The sequence below is a fragment of the Trichechus manatus genome, unplaced genomic scaffold (genome assembly GCF_000243295.1).
Source record: "Trichechus manatus latirostris isolate Lorelei unplaced genomic scaffold, TriManLat1.0 scaffold00089, whole genome shotgun sequence".
NCBI classification, from domain to species: domain Eukaryota; kingdom Metazoa; phylum Chordata; class Mammalia; order Sirenia; family Trichechidae; genus Trichechus; species Trichechus manatus.
Window position 1 is genome coordinate 10573693 of NW_004444025.1, and position 21958 is coordinate 10595650.

Sequence of the window (21958 nt, forward strand, 5' to 3'; positions counted from 1 at the left end):
GCAGCACAACTGGAAGAATGTAATCAATGTCACTGAATTGTACATGTAGAAATTTTTGAAATTGTGTATATTTGGCTATGTATATTTTCACCAAAAAAGAAAAAAGGTCCTCCAAGTTCAAGAAGGGAGAGTGTTGACATGTTGTGGGTTTGTTAACCAATGTCATAAAACAATATGTATACTGACTGCGTAATGAGAAGCTATTTGTTCTGTAAACCTTCACCTAAAGTATAATAAAAATGTTAAACAAACAAACAAACAAAAAAAAACAGAACACTGCATCTTCTAACACTGTGGGTTAGACTCTTTCTGTCTCCCCCTGCTCCCTACTCCCTGCTCCCCATCCCCCACAATTGCAAATTGGAAACTATAATTCAAAACAAACAAACAAAATCAACAAAACATTGCCAATGAGTAGATTTGGACTCACAGCAACACTATAAGTACAGAGCAGAACTACCCTATAGGGTTTCTAAGGCTGTAAATCTTTACCGAATCAGACTGCCACATCTTTCTTCCATCTGGTAGCTTGTAGGTGTGAATCACTGACCCTTTGGTTAGCAGCTCGGCGATTAAACTACTGCACCACGGGGGTTCCTCTGGGAACTATATACTTTACTTAGTGCCCAACCATAAAAATATAGAATGGGAGTTAACCAAGGTTGAACCTTGATATACCAACTGCACAAGTTTAATTTTTTATTTCTGGAATCTTCCCAGATGTCATCTGTGATGGTTAAGATTGTGTGTCAGTTGGCTGGGCCATGATTCTCAGTGGTTTGGCAGTTATATAATGATGTAGTCATCCTGCATGGTGTGATCTGATGTGATCAACCAATCAGTTGTCAAGGGAGTTTCCTTGAGGGTGTGGCCTGCATTCTATATATGTATATATATAGACATTCTGGCAAAGTTCCCTTGCTTGCTCTGGATCCTGCATCTGACTCATCATCATCTGACCTCCAGTTCTTGGGACTTCAGCCAGCGGCCTGCTGTAGTGTCTGCTGATCTTGGGATTCTATGACCTCAACAGCCTGTAAGCCAGCAGACTGCCGTCTTATACCTGCTAATCTTGGATTTGTCAGCCTCCACTGCCTGTGAGCCAGCAGCCTGCCATCTGACCTGCCAATTTTGGGTTCATCAGCCCCTGCATCTACGTGAGTCAGGAGACACCTCTGGCCTGACACTTGACCCGTGGACTTGGGTGCTTTCCACCTCTACAACCATGTGAGCAATTTCCTTGAGATAATTATCTCTCTATTTATATACGTGTGTGTATATATATATATATATATATATACACTTCACTGGTTTTGTTTCTCTAGAGAACCCAGCCTAAGACACCTGTATGTCACTCAGTTGTGGAAATCAGGTAGAGAGTTGTTGATATGAACTGGAGCTCTGAAGATTTTCATCATCTGGAGATACACATGTTAGAGTTCATTGGCATATACCCATTGCCACTGAGTCAATTCCAACTCATAGAAGCCCCATAGGACAGAGTAGAACTGTCCCATTGGGTTTCCAAGGCTGTAACTGTTATGGAAGCAGACTGCCACATCTTTCTCACACAGACTCCCTGGTGGGTCTGAAGTATCAAACTACAGGTTAGCAGCTGAGCACTTTAATCTCTGTGCCACCAGGGATCCTTGGTTCATTGGCATGTAGATGGTGTTAGATATTATGAAAGTAGGTTAATACATCTAAGAAATGAGTGGATAAGTCCAGTACTGAGCCTTAAGGACCTTAATATTTAGAAGTTATTTTAAGAGGCAACAGCCAATAAAAGTGATTGAGAAGTAGTCCAAAAGCAGCAGGAAAATCAAATGCGGTGTCACAAAAGTCAAGGACTAAATTATACAGAAACTCGGAAATGGTTAAAAGCCTTAGAAGAAGTGGTATGAATAAAATAATAGGTATGGAAGCCATATGAGAAAGGGTTAAAGTCAGAACTAGAAGGAAGAAAGTAAAAAACACGTTTTGACAAATAGTTTGAGAAATTTTGCTTTGAAGGAATGTAAAGTGATAGAGTAGTAGCTGGAGAGTGGTACATTTCAATGAATATATATTTAAAGATGTACGATACTACAGCATATTTGAATACTTGCAGGACAGAAAATTGGAAGGGGAAAGATAAAGGAAAGAGCAGAAAATCAATGGATCAGAGTCTGTGAAATGGAAGAAAATTATCACGGTACCATGTGGTGTTTGGCTTCTTTTGAGATAATAATTTGCCTGATGGTGATAATAATAATAATGGGCAACAGAAGCAGAAAATGCAGAAGGAGAAAAAGGAGGAGGAAAAGGAAAAGCAGAAGAATGACAGCGATACCCAACATATATTGAACACTTACTGTGTCCTAGGTAGTATGGGAGGGGGCCCTGGTGGTATAGCAGTTAACTACTCAGCTGCTAACTGGAAGGTGGGGGTTTGAACCTAGCCACTCAGCAGAAGAAAGACGTGGCTCTACATCTGTAAAGATGTACAGCCTTGGAAAATCGTATGGGGCAGTTCCACCCTTTCCCGTAGGGTCGCTATGAGTCAAAATTGACTTGACGGCAACGGGTAGGCACTATGCGAAGCTGTTGCTCACATTATCTCGCTTGATGGTCACAACAACCGTATAGGTGCCGTTATTTCCCCCATTTTACAAGGGAGAAAAATATGGCAAACCAAGGCAGAGCATCTTACACAGGCTCACCCAGCCAGTATATGGCGAGCTAAACTTTGAGTGTACGAATGTGTCTATCTCCAGAGCCTGTATTCTGCTTTATTTATTTTTCTATTTTGCTATCTGCCCAGAAATGTTAACAGGTTTATTATTTTCAAAAACATCTTTTCTACCATTACATGCGTTTAGGGGCAAGACAGGACACAGACACACATGTGTTTGGGTCATCTTATTTCAGATTACCAGGTATTACTTTTTACTCAGGAAAAAAAAAAAATCCATACACACACATACATATATATTCCAGTGCCTTGAGAGATAGGGCAAAACAGAAAATGGCCGAAATGTAACTGTAAGCAAATAGGCACATGATAAGCCTGTATAGATATATTTGTGCATCTTTATATGTGTGTATATTTTTATTTCACATAAAAATTCCTATCATAAGTAATTCATTTCCTAATTCAGATACATTTTCAATAATGCTTTTAGTCACTTTTCTCTTAAATTTTATTTTTGAAACACAACACACTGACCACACACAACAAAAAATGATATCAATAATAAATATAGAAACATGCTAATAAAATTATACTGTCATTAATTTGCCATAAACACTAAGTCTAGAAATTAATTTCAAAAATATTTAAAGGGTATATATTATATGTGAGATGTCCATTGAGCCCACTAAATTATATTATCTTAAAATGTTATTCTCTGTTTTATGAAAGTATATTTGGAAATTTTTAACAAAATCACGTTAATTAAAATGTAATTTGGGCTTTTGATGTTTAAACTTTTAGGTAAAATGAACATTGTCTTCATCCTAGTAAGATATTTCATATTCTATATTGTCAGTACTAATAAATATATTCTAGCCAGAGAATTCACATGAAAATATATGACCAAGCCTATGAATGATATTACTTATCATAATTTCACGACATTCTGTTACTTTTTTAAAATGTGTGAATTAAAAATGGAACAAAGTAACTAAAGAAGCAGTGACATATATAATGAGAAAAAAATGTGATGTGTATGTTAAAAACCAATCCATTAACAGAAATATTGAGACTTAACAGGGCTTGGAGCAATCCAGAATGACTCTGCCTGCTACATTTGGTTCTGTGCTATTCATTTCTCACTACAGCTTGGAAGAAGATGATTAGTTGCAAATAACAGTTGGAACTTTGGAGAGTTAGAGAGAGGTCTTAAGATTTGGGCATTTACAGCGAGGTTGTAGAGACACTCCAGCACTGCTTTAGAATAAAACAGAGAGGTTTATTAAGGGTTTCTGAAAGCAGTCTGGACTCCAAACAACGTGGCTCATGAGGATGAAATCACAAGTCTGAGTCCCAGTAATTACGCAAATCCTTTTATAGCGTTTAGATAAAGAACAGGGTTTGTAATATTTTGATTGGTGGTTAGTGAGGTAAGGGGACTGAAAATGAGTTACAGAAATTAATTACAGAAGTTACAGAGATTACAAATTATAGTCATAGAATGACATGTCATAAAACTTTATGTTTCATGAGAAGTATCGTTAAGGGAGGTTAGGGACCAGATTTATGAAGGACATTTGGCGCCAGGATACTTCTCAGAATCGCTTGCTTAACTAAAATCTGCTTAAGTTATTGAAGAATTCCCCAAAGGCTAACTCTAAGGCCCTCTCAAACACTGCTATCACATCTTTGGTATCAAGAATACTTTCTGGGCCCACTATACACAAAATGGACCTATGTCAATATCGTCTCTTCAGAGTGCACGGCTTTTACATCTCGACCTTGGCCCAGAGAAAACGTTCCCCTATGTTTCCATGGCAGCTAAACAATTAAAAGAGTTTAATGATAGGGCTTGTGGGCACTCTGGGTTGACTCAGTAAATTAAATAGGGAATCCTGGTCAGGCCGGTAAAAAGACCAGGTTAATTCCGTAAAAACCGGTTTACTTCAGTCATCTAATCCCGGTCAAAAAAGAAAAAAGAAAAAGAACTTCTCTTTTACCATGGATGTACTTTAAAATGTGTAAAAACTTTCTGGATTTTTTTCTGTAGTTACTGAAATTCTTAGAAAAAGAAAAGTGAATATTTGTGTCACTTATTAGTGACATCTTAATTTTCCTAACCAATTGAGTATATTGTAGTGTTACAAAAATTTATTTAGACCTTAAGCAGAGGTTTTTGGAAAAAATTTACAAGCTAAGGGTAGAAGTGTTCTAATTCAGAGGGAAAGATAGTGTTCTTATTGGTAGTATATGCTTTTTTACTTAATTGTCCAAGGTTTGCAAATATGAAACAGACAGATGTGTTTAAAAAATATGCTTGTTAAAAAATTCCAAGGCAAAAAAAAAAAAAAATCACAAGCATGGGGGGTCCCTGAGTTGCACAAACAGTTAAGTGCTTGACTACTAGCAAAAATGTTAGTGGTTCAAATCCACCCAGAGGCACTATGGACAACAGGGCTGGCCAACAGCTTCCAAAAGGTCACAATCTTGAAAATCCTACGGAGTACAGTTTTATTCTGCACATATGGGGTCGCCATGAGTCAGAATCGACTGACAACAACAAATAACTGTTAAGAAGCTATACAGAAAAAAAATGGCAAGCATAAAAATAAAGGAAAATATATTTAAAAGAATATCAAAAATAAAAAAGTGAATAATTCAAATATGCTTAATAAATGGGGAAAATGATATCTTTTCAATAAATGCTTCTTTAACAACAGATGCATCTTTATGGAAGGAAATAATGAACCTTCACTTTTATCTCATGCCATACACAAAAATTAACTTGAGGTGTATCATAGACCTAAAAAAACCAACCATGTATGTCAGAGTAGAACTGTGCTACACAGGTTAACTTTCAACGGCTGATTTTTTGGAAATAGATTGCGAGGCCTTTCTTCTAAGGTGCCTCTGGGTGGACTTGAACCTCCAGCCTTTTGGTTAGCAGCCAAGTGTGTTCACCATTTGCACCACCCAGCGACTCCACAGACCTAAATATGAGAGCTAAAACTATAAAGCTGGTGGAGAAAACACAGGAGAATATCTTTACAACCAAAAATTTTCACGTTCACTTAATTAAGAAGTCCTGATTTTAAGAAAACAAACAAATCCCAGGAATTTACTTCTCTTCCAAATTAAAAACAAGATACACAACAGAATGGAAATAGTAGAGATATCATCTGTGAATCAGAAATCGTAACTGGACTATATTAGGGAGCAGGAAGACTCCAGCAATCACACACAGGGTTGAAATTCAAAACAGGCAAAAGAAGAGACCCTAGGAAAATAAAGTTCCTTCCATCAAAACCTCCAGAACAGAGCAACAGGGCCCAGGGATGGTTGTGAAGGGTGGTGGATGGGTACAACGAGGGAATAATTAAAGACCTTCAGGGACTACACTAAATTCCTGTAGCATTGGCCCCAGTGTGTTCATTTGCCTACTTGCTTGTAGCTCTATTTCTGCCCTTTCCTGTTCTGCTCTTTATCTCAAGATACTGGAAAACCTACAAATTACAATTTCCAGACTCTCCTTCCTGCTGGAGTAGTTTAGGCTCTGTCACTGGAAGCACCAGAAGAAAGTAAAAGTGGGGGAGAGAAAGTGCTTTCCTTCCCTGCTACCCCCGCTTCTGAGGCGTTTCTGTCCGCAGTGGGTGGCCACAGACTTCCGTGGCCTTTGAAGTTTCTTCAGAGCATGAGAGGTTGATGCAGCAATGAAATTCCCTACAGCAGAAGTGCTCCAGTTTAATCAGTGCTGAGTACTGTCTTGTGCTCTGGTTGTACCACTTTCTCCTTTTTAACCCAACAGGGTGGTAACAGCTCCTAACAATTTTTTTCTAAGTTTAAACCGATCTTTTATTTCATGATATTGCCTTAACTTCCTTTCCATATGGAAGTTCTATGACTACACTGTTTATTCCTTCTTTCTTGTCCTGATGTTGTCGTCATTTACACATTGATGTCTCTGGTTCCCTATTTTCAGTCTTTGAGCTTTGACTTGTTTTTGTGACTTCCCTGTCAGGGTTGATAGCTGGTTGATCTGTTCTGTGTTCTAGTCTTGGATTGTTGTCTGATACTGTTGGTTCTCTAACTGGAAGACTGTCTTTAATATTTCTTGTAATTTTGGTTTGGTTTTTACAAATTCCCTTAACTTGTTTATCTAGAAATGATCTAATTTTGCCATCATATTCAAGAGACAGTTTTGCTAGATATGTAATTCTTGGCTGGCAATTTTTTTCCTTCAAGGCTTTATGTATGTCATCCCATTGCCTTCTTATCTGCATGGTTTCTGCTGAGTAGTCAAAGCTTAGTCTTATTGACTCTCCTTTGTAGGTGACTTTTTGTTTATCCCTAGCCATTCTCAAGATTCTATCTTTGTCTTTGGTTTTGGCAAGTTTGATTACGGTATGTCTTGGTGACTTTCTTTTGGGATCTATCCTGTATGGGGTTCATTGAGCTTCTTGGATAGATATCGCCTCGTCTTTCATGATATCAGGGAAGTTTTCTGCCAGCAAATCTTAAACAATTCTCTCTGTGTTTTCTGTTATCCCCACCTGTTCTGGTACTCCTATCACTTGTAGGTTTTTCCTCTTGATAGTGTCCCACATAATTCTTAGGCTTTCTTCATTTTTTTAAATACTTTTTTTTAAATTTTTCTTCAAACAAATTGTGGTCCAGAGACTTAACTTCAGTCTCACTATTCTGACTTCTACTGCCTCAATTCTGCTCCTATGACCTATTGACTTGTCTGATTCTGAAATTTTATTGTTAATCTTTTGGATTTCTAGTTACTGTCTCTGTGTGGCTTTTATCAGCATGTTAATTTTGTCGTTTTGTTCTTATATAGTCTTCCTGAGTTCCTCTATTGCTCTGTCTGTATGTTCCTTAGCTTGCTCTGAGTTTTAACTGATCTCCTTCCTGATATCTTGGCGAGCTCTGTATATCAGTCTTTTGAATTCTATCTCAGGTAGTTCCATTACCTTACCTTCCTCCCAAAGATTTCCTGGTTCCTTATTTTGGTTGCTTGCTGGAGCCATCCTGATCTGCTTATGTGATTCGATATCGACTCTTGTCTCCAAGAGGCATCAATAAGTTGTTATATTTATTTATTGTAGGTTTGTTTACTGTGTCCTAACTTTTTGTTTTGTTTTGATATGCCCAAGTAGGCTGGGCGTGTGAGCTGCTTTGGTTATTGGCGTCTTTGAAGCTTTCACGTCCTGTCTCCAGGTGATCATAGCAGCTACTAGGTGTGTGAGCTCAGGAGTCTGTTCGCTTTTCTTGTGTGAGTGTGGCACAGGTGTCCAGGTTGTCAGTCCCTAAGTGTGTGGTGCAGTTTCTCACCTACAGTCTTAGGTGGCAGGGCTGCATGGGGGTGTTCGGAGCAGGCACAGGTATCTTGCTGCAGTGGGATCTATGCGTGGAGCAAGGTGGGGGACTGATGGCTGCCCCTGGGTGCCTGGGTGGAGGGCATGTCCCTGTCGCCTAGAGTACATAGTGGGTGGGGTATTGCAGCCAGTCCTTGGGCACCCGGTGCCGTTGGCTGGAGGGACTGGGAGGCACCACTTATTTTCAGATTCCTGTCATGGGTGGCTACATGGTGTGGGTGGTACTGTCAGCCCTCTGGCCCCTGATGTGGGTGGGCAAGGTCCCTGCGTAAGAGGCAGGGTGGTGTCAAATGTCACAAATCTGTAGCCCCCCCTTGGCTTCTGCAGTTGAAAATGGGCTTCAGGTGTATGCCCTGTTGTTTTATGCTAATGAGGGTGTGTGGTGTTGAATTGGCCCACACAGGTCTAGGCAGGGGTGAAGGGTGCTGCAAGTCTGTGGACCCCTTATGCCAGTGGCTGGATGAAAGGGCAGAGCCTCCTGACCCACCCTGAGTTCCTGGCTTACGGGGTGTGGTGTTTTTTAAAGCCACAAGACTAGTGTGGGTGCAGATAGACTTAGTGAGTGTGGCAGTTGTTGAATACTACAGGGCTGGTGTTGGAGTGGAGCGGGGTGAGGGGTGGTGAAGGGAAAGGAAGCACATCTCCACTGCAAAACTCTGGGAGGGGGAGGGGATATTTTGCCCCCCGGGAGGTAGGGTAGATACTTGCACTTAACTGTCACAGGCCCAGTGCCGCTTCCACCTGGCTCCCAAGGCGTGTACAGACTCTCCACCACCTGGCCTCATCTGATGCAGTGAGAGGACTCCCTCAGCCGGCACACACTGCCCAACACAGCCAGCAGGGTGCTGGTGACCTCATGACTGGCACTTCTCTGCCGCTTTTCAATGGTCTCTCCTTCCCCCTGCCACTCACTCTGACTCTTCAGCTTTGCCTTTGATGGTCATGGCTCCCAGACTGTCATATATAATAGGTTCACTTGTTTTTTCAGGTCTCTGTTGTTCAATAGGAAGTGGCTGACTATTCCACCATCTTGGCCCTGCCCCTGCTTCCAACAATTATTAATATCGAGGTTGCATCAACTTCTTTCTTCCTCCAAAACTTCCAAAACTTTTTTAAAACAAATTCCCTGTATTTGCTTGAAATATTTAGAATGTTTTTTATTTTCTTGCTTGGATAATGACTGTTAGAGTAAGAGATTTTCCCAAAATGTTACTCTTGAGCATTTGGAAGAGGGAGGAAGGACACCAGTATTTCAGCTAAATTAAAGACACATCAATAATACTTGAGAGTGGAGCAGGAGATACATTAGTGCAGCAGTTTTCTGCATCCTGGGGAACACTGAGGTGAGGTGGGAAAAGAACCAGAATAGAATAGTCAATTGCTGGTAGAATCAATTCCCATGATCACTCTTGTTAGTTTCCTTCTCTGTAAAATGGGCATAATAATTATAACTTACTTTATAGAGTTGTTAAGAGATTTAAATGAGATGAGGCAGATAAAGTGCTTAGCATAGGCTCTGAAATATGCAAAGGGATGTATGTAGTGTTCAATGTAACACATGTGGTGTTAGGAACAGTGGTTGTAGCAGCAGTTTTGGATGATGGCCACCCAGACTTGGGCCTACGAAACTAGGAGGTCATACATGGGTGTTGTTTTAAGCCATTATGTTTATGGTAATATGCTATGCAGCAAGAGAGAATAAATACAATGACCTCCACTGATTTGAATCACAGAATCTGCTTCCTATTCGGTTAACAAACTTCTGTGCTTACAAGTCTACAGTTCATTTTCTTATACAAAGAAGGATCCTTCTAAAACACACCTTTGTTTATATATTTCACTTCATTGAAGCCCCATCATCCTTAAGAAAATGTTCCTACTCTTAAAAAGGCCTACTATGATATGATAATATAGTATCAGGTTAAGATCAGAGGTTTTGTAAATGAAAGAACTGGCTTCCAGTCCACCACAGTATGTATCATAAGACAGGGTACTTAAAATTCAGGTTTTCATATTTCTTAACAGTTTAGAAGACAGGTCATAAATTGCTGGATTGTTGGAAAACTCTAGCCAAGGGTCGTTTTTTCTTTGGCCAGCTTAGAGTTTAGTATGTTTTAAGAATTCGAAAGCCTTTATGTTGGGCACACTTTTTATGGTTCACCACAGTCCCATCATTTCCTCTTGTCTTAATCCGTATTACATTTTCCCATCACTATATGATTCTTGAAATCATTTGATTATGCTACTTCACATCAAGAAATTCATACAACAAAATTGAGATTGAGAAAAAGAATCTAAAATTTAAGAGATAGGAAGAGGAAGAGACGAGGCTGAACAAGAATAGCCAGAGCATTAGGAGAAACATCAAGATGGTTGACAACAGGCCTAAATAATTGTACAGCATTGCAGGGATGAGTTGTGAAGGCAAAACAAACATTTCTAAAGTAACAAAAAAAAACAAATTCCAATCAACTATGATTGAGGAAATCTTGATTCTTTTATTCTCTCAACCAAAAAATAGTACAAAACTGTTGAAATATAATTAGTGGTGATTAAAGACTACGCAGTGAAAAAAATGTAGAAAAAATACTTATTATCTCTGTTTTAAATCAGTTCTCATGTAAGGCCTGATATAATTAATGAAGAAACTTGAGACTCATTTTTGTTTGGAGTCAACAACAAAGGAAATATTTCCTGAGGAAAGAACAAATTTAAACCGCATTGAAAGACTGTAGGAAAAAGATCTTCTTATGATGATGCCAGCATTTGAGCACATGAAAGCATTTCCCTTTATGGTTTAGCCGTTTCTTCACCCTTGACCTTTATCCAAGAAAACACCGCACGTATTAATACTAATAGTTGATTAATTTTTTTTTTTTAAATAAAAATATGTCTTTCAGGGGAAGCTGTCAAGTAACCAACGAAGAAAATGATGTTGCAATTGTAGCTTTTTATTCCAAATGTCTTGGAAAATAACATTGTTAAACATTCTCTTGAAGCTGAAAGTCTCATTAGTGCTTCATTAAATTTCCTGATTTAAGGTGAAAGGGTATGTGATGTTAATAAGGAAAAAGAAGAAAAATATGCTTTACAAAGAATGGCAGCAGATTGAAAATATAATTACATGAAAATTTAATTAGTTGGATCCCAATTGCTAACAAAGGAATGATCAAGTTTAGTCAAGTTTTCTATTAATAAAGGAAAGTCATTTCTTGGATTAAATTAATTACTGATGAAAAAGAAAAAACTCTTAAATTTTCATTATCCTAAGCTTCATGATAAAACACACAGCTCACACTTTAAGGTTCTACTGGTTTGAAAAAATAAAGGGGACATTTATGACCCAATGGCGTTTTATTCCTTAAGAAAACCAGGTGGAAACAGGAGTCCACTGGATCTCTGCTGCTGCCGACAAAATTCCTGACCTTAAAAGAATAGCACCTCCACTTTTCTCTGTGATCTAAAAATGTTGGAATTTATTGTAATCCATGAATATTTTAACTATTAATTTGGAAACATATATAAGTAAAATTACCAAATTCACTTATAGATAACATTTCACAAAAGTACTTAAGGATATATTTACATTAACTAATAGCATATAGGCCCCCTGGTGGTGCAGTGGTTAACAGCTATGGCTGCTAACCAAAAGGTCGGCAGCTTGAATCCACCAGCTGCTCCGTAGAAACCCTATGGGGCAGTTCTACTCTGTCGTATAGGGTTGCTATGAGTCAGAATTGACTCGACAGCAACAGGTTTGGTTTTTTGGCTTAATAGCATATAAATAAATATAATCCAAGTACAAAGGAAGAATCAGAATTATTAGAAACGAATCAAAATCTTTACAGCTAGCACCTTTTCTCTCATTTATTAGTATTATTTGTCAATGTTTTAGCTGTTCGTCAATAATTCTATTCTGCTGTTGAGTAGAATTCAGCTATTCCAGACTAAATATTCTTATTAACTTATAATTCACTTATGATTAGCCTGTTTTGTCTTGATACCATCACTCAATCAGACCAGACAAGTTCCCTCAAACAATTTTGGAACAAGTGTTACTTGCCTATATCCAAACACCTGGGGTTCTGATGTAATATTTAATTACTTTAGCCTGAAATAGAATTAAACTTTACCCAAAGGCAAACATTTTGAGACATTTGTTAAACAAACATAGAAAACATGAATTCTGTGCATTCACTCATCCATCCAGCCATCCATCCATTGAAAGCTAAACGCTCTATATGAGTTTTGGAAAGTGTGTCAACTAATATTATTAGAGATTGAGGATGTCCTATTAGTAGGGGATTTTTTTTGAAAAATAATCATTTAAAAATAAGGACAATCACCTTAATAATAATGACAATTAAGGCCATGCTCCCCATGAATGACAGGACCCATTAGTGGTAAGACTCTGTCACCAGCACTGCTGTTCCTGTTTCCATGAGCACATTCTTCCCCACAGCTTTTACAAAGGCCATTAAAATAGTTACAACTCAATGGGAAAGAACAGACTCAACAGCTCCAGAACCATGTCCATTATGCAGAAAGCCCAACTTTAGCCTTGAAGGTGTTCCACATGCATCAGCATTCCTGTTCCTTTTAAATATACGACTAGAAAACTTCCACAGAGCAGACTGGAGAAATACCCTCACCCTAAGACAGTTGGTGGTTTGACCCACTCAGAGGTGCCTCAGAAGACAGGCCTGGCCATCTGCTTCCAAAAGTCACAGCCTTGAAAACCTTATGGAGCAGTTCTGTTCTGCACACATGGGTCACCATGAGTCAGAATCAAATCCACAGCAGCCAACAACAATGACAACGACAAGATTGTTAAAGGTTTTTAGTGGAGGTATAACTCATAAAAAGAAAAGCTAAAAAACACCTATTTCTAAAAAAGATGGCCTAGCTTCCTCTATTTAAGGAATGAGAAGTATTTTCAACATCGTGGTCCTTGACCTTTTTCTTTAAAAAAATATTGTAAGCAGCTGTTTTTGATGGACAAAGGCAAGGCTCCTTGAACAAACAAAACCTTTATGAGAACCACTGAGACAAAGTACTAAATTTCCCTGCATAATAAAGTAAACAAAATGATAACTTCTAGTTGGGAGATCAGGAAGAGGGAAAGAAGCACTTGGAATTCAAATACGAGAAGAACAATAGAGAAGTTTCTGGAGATAATGGGAAGACTGTACAAGAAACCAGTAAGACATTAGTTTTCTACAGTGGGGAGGACTGTGAAAGTCTAAGAACTGTGCTGTTGACTTTTCAAATTTAAATGGCATTTTGCTCTTTTCTATACCGTCGTCTCTCTCTCTGTCTTACTCCCAAACGTTCAGGAAAAGTCTTTTAAGTGCACAGTGTTGCATTAATGGAGTTGGAAAATAAAGAAAAGGGGGTGAAGGGATAATAGCCACAGAAGATGAAACAGTCAACCAGAAACAGGATTAGTGAAAGGAGGTGGCCATGGATGACAAGCTTCTCGTGAGTCCTTGCAAGAAAATGGAGCATGAGCCTGTTTATTTAGCTATTAATGTAAAAAAGAACAGCCCCGGGGTGGCACAGTTATGCAGTCAACAATTAACTGAAAGGTTGGCAGTTTGCACCCACCAAGAAGCGCCTCAGAAGACAGGCCTGGCGATCTGCTTCTGAAAGATCACAGCCTTGAAAACTCTATGGAGTTGTTCTACTCTGCACACTCCAGGTCATCATGTCAGAGCCGACTCAGTAGCAAATAACGGCAAAGTAAAATCCGTTGCTGTTGAGTTGTTTCCAACTCATAGCAAACCTGTAGGATGGAGGAGAACTGCCCCACAGGGTTTCTAAGGAGTAGCTGGTGGATTCAAACTGCTGACCTTTTGGTGAGCAGCCATAACTCTTAACTACTACACTGCCAGGGCTCCAACAATGTAAAAGGTATCTCAAAAAGCTGGGGCACTTAAGGATATCCAGATATAACAATTTGAGTTACCATAGCTATTACTTTATTCCATAATTTTCCACTACTTAATTCCTTCTTGAGAAATACAAACTTAGCTTTGTTTTACATGAGATTTGAATTTTTTTTGAGGAAATACTTATATGCATGTTTCCAACTTACACACTTGAAAAGGAAGATTATAATGATTATAATCAAGTGTTAAAAAGCAAAGATGTCACTTTGAGGACTAAGGTGCTCCTGACCCAAGCCATGGTGTTTTCAGTCACCTCATATTCATGAGAAAGCTGGACAATAAATAAGGAAGACCAAAGAAGAATCGCTGCCTTTGAATTATGGTGTTGGCAAAGAATATTGAATATACCATGGATTACCAGAAGAAGGAAAAAATCTGTCTTAGAAGAAATATAGCCAGTATGTTACTTAGAAGCAAGGATTGCAAGACTTTGTCTTGTATACTTTGGACATGTTATCAGGAGGGACCAGTCCCTGGAGAAGAACATCATGCTTGGTATAGTAGAGGGTCAGCAAAAAAAGAGGAAGACCCTTGTCTTAGCCTGGGTTCTCTAGAGAAGCAAAACCAGTAAAGTGTATAAATATACATACAGAGAGATTTATATCAAGGAAACAGCTCACACAATTGTAGAACATCCCAAGTCTGTGGATCAGGGTAGAGGCCTCTCCCAATTCATGCAGCAGCAGAAGCTGGTGAACCCAAGGTCGGCAAGTTGGGGAGCAAGGCTCCCACTCACAGGCTATGAAAGTCAATGAGTTCCAAGATCAGCAGGCAAAACCACAAGGTTTCTCCTGATTCACATAGCTTCAGAGGCTGGTGAACGCAAGATCAGCAGTTTGGGGAGAAGGACTCTTGCCTGCAGGCTGTGAAGATCAATGAATTCCAAGACCAACAGGTAAGCTGTTAGCCCAAGCCCCAAGAACCAGAGGTGAGATGACAAGAGGCAGCTGCTGGGTCCAGAACAAGCCAAAAACCTTGGCAAGGCAAGCAGGAAGGAAGTAGATGGTGGAGAGCAGAGAGATAACGGCTGAGGGGGCAGTGAGCCACCACAGGCCCCATCCCCACCAGTACGACTCAGCAGATTCCATCATGGCTGTGATCACATATAAAATTTCAACAGGGACGTGATCACAACATTATACAATTGCCAAAACAGAGGCTCATGGCCCAGCCAAGTTGACATACGATGTTAACCACTGCAACCCTCTCTGAGATGGACTGACACAGAGGCTGCAACAATGCTCAAACACAGCAGGGATTACGAGGATGGAGCAGGACTGGCCAGTGTTTCGATCTGTTGTACATAGGGTCGCTATGAGTAGGAACCATCTCCACGGCACCTAACAGCAACAACAACAGGAGCTATGCAACAATTAACACAATAGCAATAGTAAAGTACATATGGAAATTTGAGGGAAAATCTCAACAGAAATGCTGCAAAACTGAACCAGTAATGGAGTTTCAGAAATACAAAATGACAAGAGCAAATCTTTAAGAATAAAATATGATATTGTTTGATTCTGAATTAACTAGAATAGTGAAGGAAGAAGCAGAAGTTCTTATGCACATAAATATATATAGTAACAATTATGGCTGTGAATAGCAAGATTTGAGGACCTGATCATTTCTTCAAAAGGTATCAAACCAAAACCAAACCCACTGCTGTCGAGTTGATTCCAACTCACAGTGACCCTGTAGGACAGAGTAGAACTGCCCTATGGGGTTTCCAAGGAGCTACTGGTGGATTTGAACTGCTGACCTCTTGGTTAGCAGTTGTAGCTTGCCAGAGCTCTTAACTACTGCACCACAAGCGCTCCCAAAAGGTACCAGAAAAGCCAGAAGGTTGAATGATGAGTGCAATAATATAAACTAATTGGAAAAGTGAGTGGAAAAATACTGATTGCATTCGTTCTTCACTCAACGCACATCTATGTGTGTTAGGCCCAAAGTTTTAGGCATAAGATACAAAGATAAAAATCTCACCATCGATCGTAAACACGGGCCAATAGGCTCTCAGTTCACAAAGATTTCATGACTCTGAAGTATGATTTGCCAATGTTCTACCCACTGATTTTCACTTCCCTCAAATTGAGTTCAAATGCCTTAGCAATCAAGTTTCTTCTGCTATAGCCTACCATTTTCCAAAGTGTGTTTCATGAAACACTAATCATGCTCTTTTACAAAAAAGTGTTCCATGGTAAAATATATGTAGGAAACCCTTCATCATGTATTCTCCACTTGAGAAAGTGATTCATATTAACATAAAAGGCTCTGAAAATTCCTACAAAAAACTATTTATCAAACTGTTACATTTCTGAAATATTTGCACTCAGAGTTCTTTCTTGTTGTCTACTAGCATCTAATGGTAATGATATTTCATTTTAGGAAAATCTAGCATTGCCTCAGGACACTTCCAGTTTCTCTTTTACAGCATCTTTCCATATACTCTAGACTGTAGCCATAGTGGAGAGGGAGAAACTCTCTACCTATGTCCTAAATTTCTTATCTCTCTTGCTATTTTAATTTTATGCTCTTCTTTCTTTTTAAAATATTTCAAACCCCACCTCTATCTGTCTTTCCCCCATCTGCCAGCCCATCACTAGCATTAAAAGTGTTCCCAATCTTTGATGTTGTACATCTTCCCTGAGAATCTTTCCTATAAAAATATGAACTATAGAGAGAGAATTTATATGAAAGGATGTGCAATATATAACTTTTAATAACAAAACCTAAGACATTACCTAAATGTCCTTTAGAAGGGGGCTGGCTCAATATTCAGAATATTTATTTAGAATATTTAGAATAGTGGAATAAACAACCATTAATGTTAACATTATAAAGAATTTTTAAAACATGGTGCAACTTTATTTAAGTCGTTTATTTAAGTTAATATAATATTAACTTTAAAGGTAGCATACAAAATTGTATCCATACTGACAGGTGGGGCCAAGATGGTGTGATAGTCAGATGCTTCATGTCATCCCTCTTACAAGAAAGACCCAAAAAAACAAGTGAATCAGACATACATGACAATCTAGGAACCTTAAGCATCAAAGACAAAGCTAAAGAATCTGACAGAGCAACAGGTGGAAGGAGAGGCAATTCAAAAACAGCAGAAATGGGGAATTATGGATCACCAGATGGCCAGTGTCCTGCTAAGATAATCTGCACAGCACAGACATATTGAGGCAAGCAGCAGCATCCCAAGCCCAAAACCACCCCATCTGGTGCAGCTAAGCATCAGCAAATCTGCATGCACCTCCAGAACCAAACAGGAGCAACACCATACCTGCAAAAGTTAACTGCAGCTCCCACAACACCATGCACACCATAACACTTCCCCCACCAGAGCTCTATGTTCAAAGAGCACTCCCTTCTCCTCATCCATCCCCTTTCCGGCTCTGACACCAGTCCGGCAGCATTCAACACCACCACGCCTCCCAAGCCAGGAACTCCTAAGTCAGGAATTCACCCAGCCACTGGCATAGGGGGTCCACAGACTTGCAGCACCCTTCACCCCCACCGATCACCTGCACCAGTGTCTTGCTAGCCAACCCAGCATGGCACATACTCATTAGGACAAAATGGGCGGGGGTTCCAACTGAAGCCCATTTTCACCTGCAGTAGCCAAGTGGGAGCTGCAGATTTGTGACATTAGACACCACCCCACCCCCTAAGAAGGGGCCTCACCCACCCACACTGTGGTCCTGAGGGCCAGCAGTACCACCCACTCCATCTAGCCATACATGACAGAGGCCTGACAACCAGTGGCACCCCCCAATCCCTTCAGGCAATGGAACTGGGTGCCCAAGGACCAGCTGCACTACCCCCCGCCACTACATTCTGTAGCACACAGGGGCACACCCTCCATCCGGGCACCTGAGAGCAGGTAACAGACCCCTGCATTGCCCCCCACATTGCCCCTCACTGCAACCAGAGACCTGTACCTGTTCCGAACACCCCCACACAAACCTGCCCACCCAGGACTGTAGGTGAGAGTCTCCACACCACACGCTCAGTGACTGACAACCCAGACACCTGCTCCCCAACCAACTGGTAAGCGGTGGAGCACACACACAACACCCAACCCAACAACCAGGGAGAACACCCCTGCACCCACAGCCAAGTGACCAGCAGGACAGATTCATTACCTCACCAAAACCCCTACCTATACCCTCAGCAGCCCCACAAGAACAGTGAACAGCCTCCCAGGCTCACATACCTAGTAGTTTCTTCAACTACTTGGAGACTGGAGGTGAGAGCTTCAACATGCCAGATTAACAACCAGAGTAGCACATATGCCCAGTGTACTTGGGCATATCAAAACAAAACAAATATTCAGGATGCAGTAAACAAAAATACAATAAATAAATAAAATAACTTATTGATGTCTAGGAGACAACAGTCAGTAACAAATCACATGAAGAAGCAGGGCAAGATGGCTCCAGCAAGCAACCAAAGTAAAGAACCATAAAGATAAGGCAATGGAACTACCTGATAAAGAATTCAAAAGACTAGTATACAGAACTCTCCAAGAGATGAAGAAAGAGATCAGGTAAAACACAGACCAAATGAAAGAACACAGACAAAGAAACAGAAGAATTCAGGAAAACAATACAAGAACAAAATAGCAGAATAAACAGGCTGCTAGAAACTAGACAAAAACCGCAACTAGAAATCTAAAATATTAACAATAAAATTTCAGAATTAGACAACTCAATAAGTCAGAGGATCAGAATAGAGACAATGGAAGTCAGAATTAGTGAGATTGAGAATAAATCCCTTGACATCAATTTGTTTGAGGAAAAATCAGAAAACAGAATGAAGAAAACCCAAGAATTATGTGGGATAATATCCAGAGGAAAAACCTACAAGAGACTGAAGTATCAGAATGGGGGAGATAACAGAAAACACACAGAATTGTCACAGATTTGCTGGCAGAAAACTTTCCTAATATCATGAAAGATGAGATGGTAGCTATCCAAGGAGCTCAACAAACCCCAAATAGGATAGACCCAAAAAGAAAGTCACCAAGACATATCATAATCAAACTTGCCAAAACCAAAGACAAAGAAAGAATCCTGAGAGCAGCTAGGAACAATTGAAAAGTCACCTACAAAGGAAATTCAGTAAGACTAAGCTCTGATTACTCAGCAGAAACCATGCAGGCAAGAAGGCAATGGGATAGTATATTTAAAGCCTTGAAGAAAAAAAAAAACTGCCAGCCAAGAATTATATATCCAGCAAAACTGTCTCTCAAATACAGTGGTGAAATTAGGTCATTTCCAGATAAACAGAAATTAAGGGAATATGTGAAAACCAGATCAAACTTACAAGAAATATTAAAGGGCATCCTCCAGTAAGAGAACCAACAACATCAGACAACAATCCAAGACAAGGACACAGGACAGATCAAGCAGATACCAACTCAGATACAGAACTCACAAAAACAAAACAAAGCTAAAAGACTGACAATAGGAAACCAGCTACACCAATATGTAAACGATGACAACGTCAAAACAAAAAAGTGGGAATTAACGGTGTAGTCGTAGAACTTTCATATGGAGAAGGAGTTGAGGTGATATCAAGAAATAAAAGACTGGTTTAAACTTAGAAAAACAAAGGTAAATTTCAAAGTAAACAAAAAAGAAGCTAACAAACCTATCCATCAACATAAAAAAGAAGAAAAACATAAAGACTCAGCAAACATATGTGATGGATTGAATTGTGTTCCCCAGAAATGTGTGTCAACTTGGCTAGGCCATGATTCCTGGTATTGTGTGCTTGTTCTCCATTTTGTGATCCGATATAATTTTCCTATGTGCTGCAAATTCTAACCTCTATGATGTTAATGAGGCAGGATTAGAGAGAGTGTTATATTAATGAGGTAGGACTCAATCTACAGGATTAGGTTGTATCTTGAGATATAGAAGAGAGAAGTGAGCAGAGAGGAGAGGGACCTCATACCACCAAGAAAGAAGTGCCAAAGCAGAGCATGTACTTGAGACCCAGAGTCCCTGTGCTGAGAAGTTCCTAGACCAGGGGAAGATTGACTACAAGGACCTTCCCCCCAGAACCGACAAAGAGACAAAGGCTTCCCATGGAGCCGGTGTCCTAAATTTTGACTTCTAGCCTCCTAAACTATGAAAGAATAAATTTATGTTCGTTAAAGCTGTCCAACTGTGGTATTTCTGTTATAGCAGCACTAGATAATTAAGACACATAAGATCAACAATAATGAAAGATATGAAAAGAAAATCCATAAACAAAAAGAACTCAGCACAAAAAAATTAAGTGGAACAAAGAAATTGTCAACACCACACACACACACGTATATATACATACACGTATACATACATATATATGTGTGTGTGTGTGTGTGTGTGTATATATATATACAACAAAATGACAGCAGTAAACTCAGCCTGTCAATAATTACCCTGAATGTGAATGGACTAAATGCACCAGTATAGAGATAGAGAGTGGCAGAATGGATCTAAAAAAAAAAAAAATTCATCTATATGCTGTCTACAAAAGACACACTTTAGACACAAACACATAAACAAACTCAAACTTAAAGGATGAAAAAAATATGTCAAGCAAACAATAATTAAAAAAAAAGAGCAAGAGTGGCAATATTAATATCCGATAACAATAGACTGTAAAGAACAGTCAACCATAAAGGATAAGGTAGGACACTATATAATTATTAAAGGGTCAATACATCAGGAGGACATAAACATAATAAATATATATGAACCCAATGATAAGGCTCCAAAATACATAAAACAAACTCTAACAACATTGAAAAGGGAAATAGTTCCACAATAATAGTAGGAGACTTCATCACACCACTTTTGGTGAAGGACAGAACATCTAGAAAGAAAATAAAGATACAGAACATCTAAATGCCACAATCAACCAACTCAATCTCATAAACATATATAGGACACTCCAACCAACAGCAGCAAATTATACAATCTTTACCAATGTACTTAGAACATTCTCTAGAATAGACCACATGTTAGGACACAAAAAAAGCCTTAGCAAAATCCAAAACATTGAAATAAAACAAAGCATCTTCTCTGATCATAAAAAGTAGAAATCAATAACAGAAACAGTAAGGAGAATAAATCAAATACATGGAAACTGAACAACACCTTGCTTAAAAACTACTGGGTAAGAGAAGAAATCAAGGATGGAATAAAAAAAAAAATCATAGAATCAAATGAGAATGAAAACTCATCTACCAAAACCTTTGGGACACGGCAAAAGCAGGGCTTTGAAATCAATTTACAGCAATAAAAGCGCACATCAAAAAAGAAGAAAGGGCCAAAATCAAAACATTAACCCTACAACTAGTACAAATAGAAACAGAGTAGCAAAAGAAGCCCTCAGGCATCAAACAGAAGAAAGGAAATAATAAAGATTACAGCAGAAATAAATGAAAGAAAGCAAACAAAAATAATAGAAAGAATCAACAAGATGAAAAGTTGGTTCTTTGAAAAGATCAACAAAATTGACAAACCACTGGCCAAACTGACAAAAAAAACAGGAGAGGATGCAAAGAACCCAGATAAAATGACAAGGGTGATAGCACAAAAGACCCAACTGAAATAAAAAGGACCATAACAGAACACTATGAAAAACCATACTCCAACAAATTTGAAAACCTAGTGGAAAAGTACAAACTTCTAGAAACACACTACCTACCTAAACTAACATAAATTGAGGTAGAGAAACCAATCAGACCTATAACAAAAGAAGAGATTGAAGAGGTAATAAACTCCCAACAGAAAAAAGCCCTGGCTCAGACAGCTTCACTGGAGAATTCTACTAAACCTTCAGAGAAGAACTAACACCAGTACTACTCAAACTATTTCAGAGCACAGAAAAGGAAGGAATACTCCTGAATTCATTCTATGAATCTAGCATAACCCTGATACCAAAGC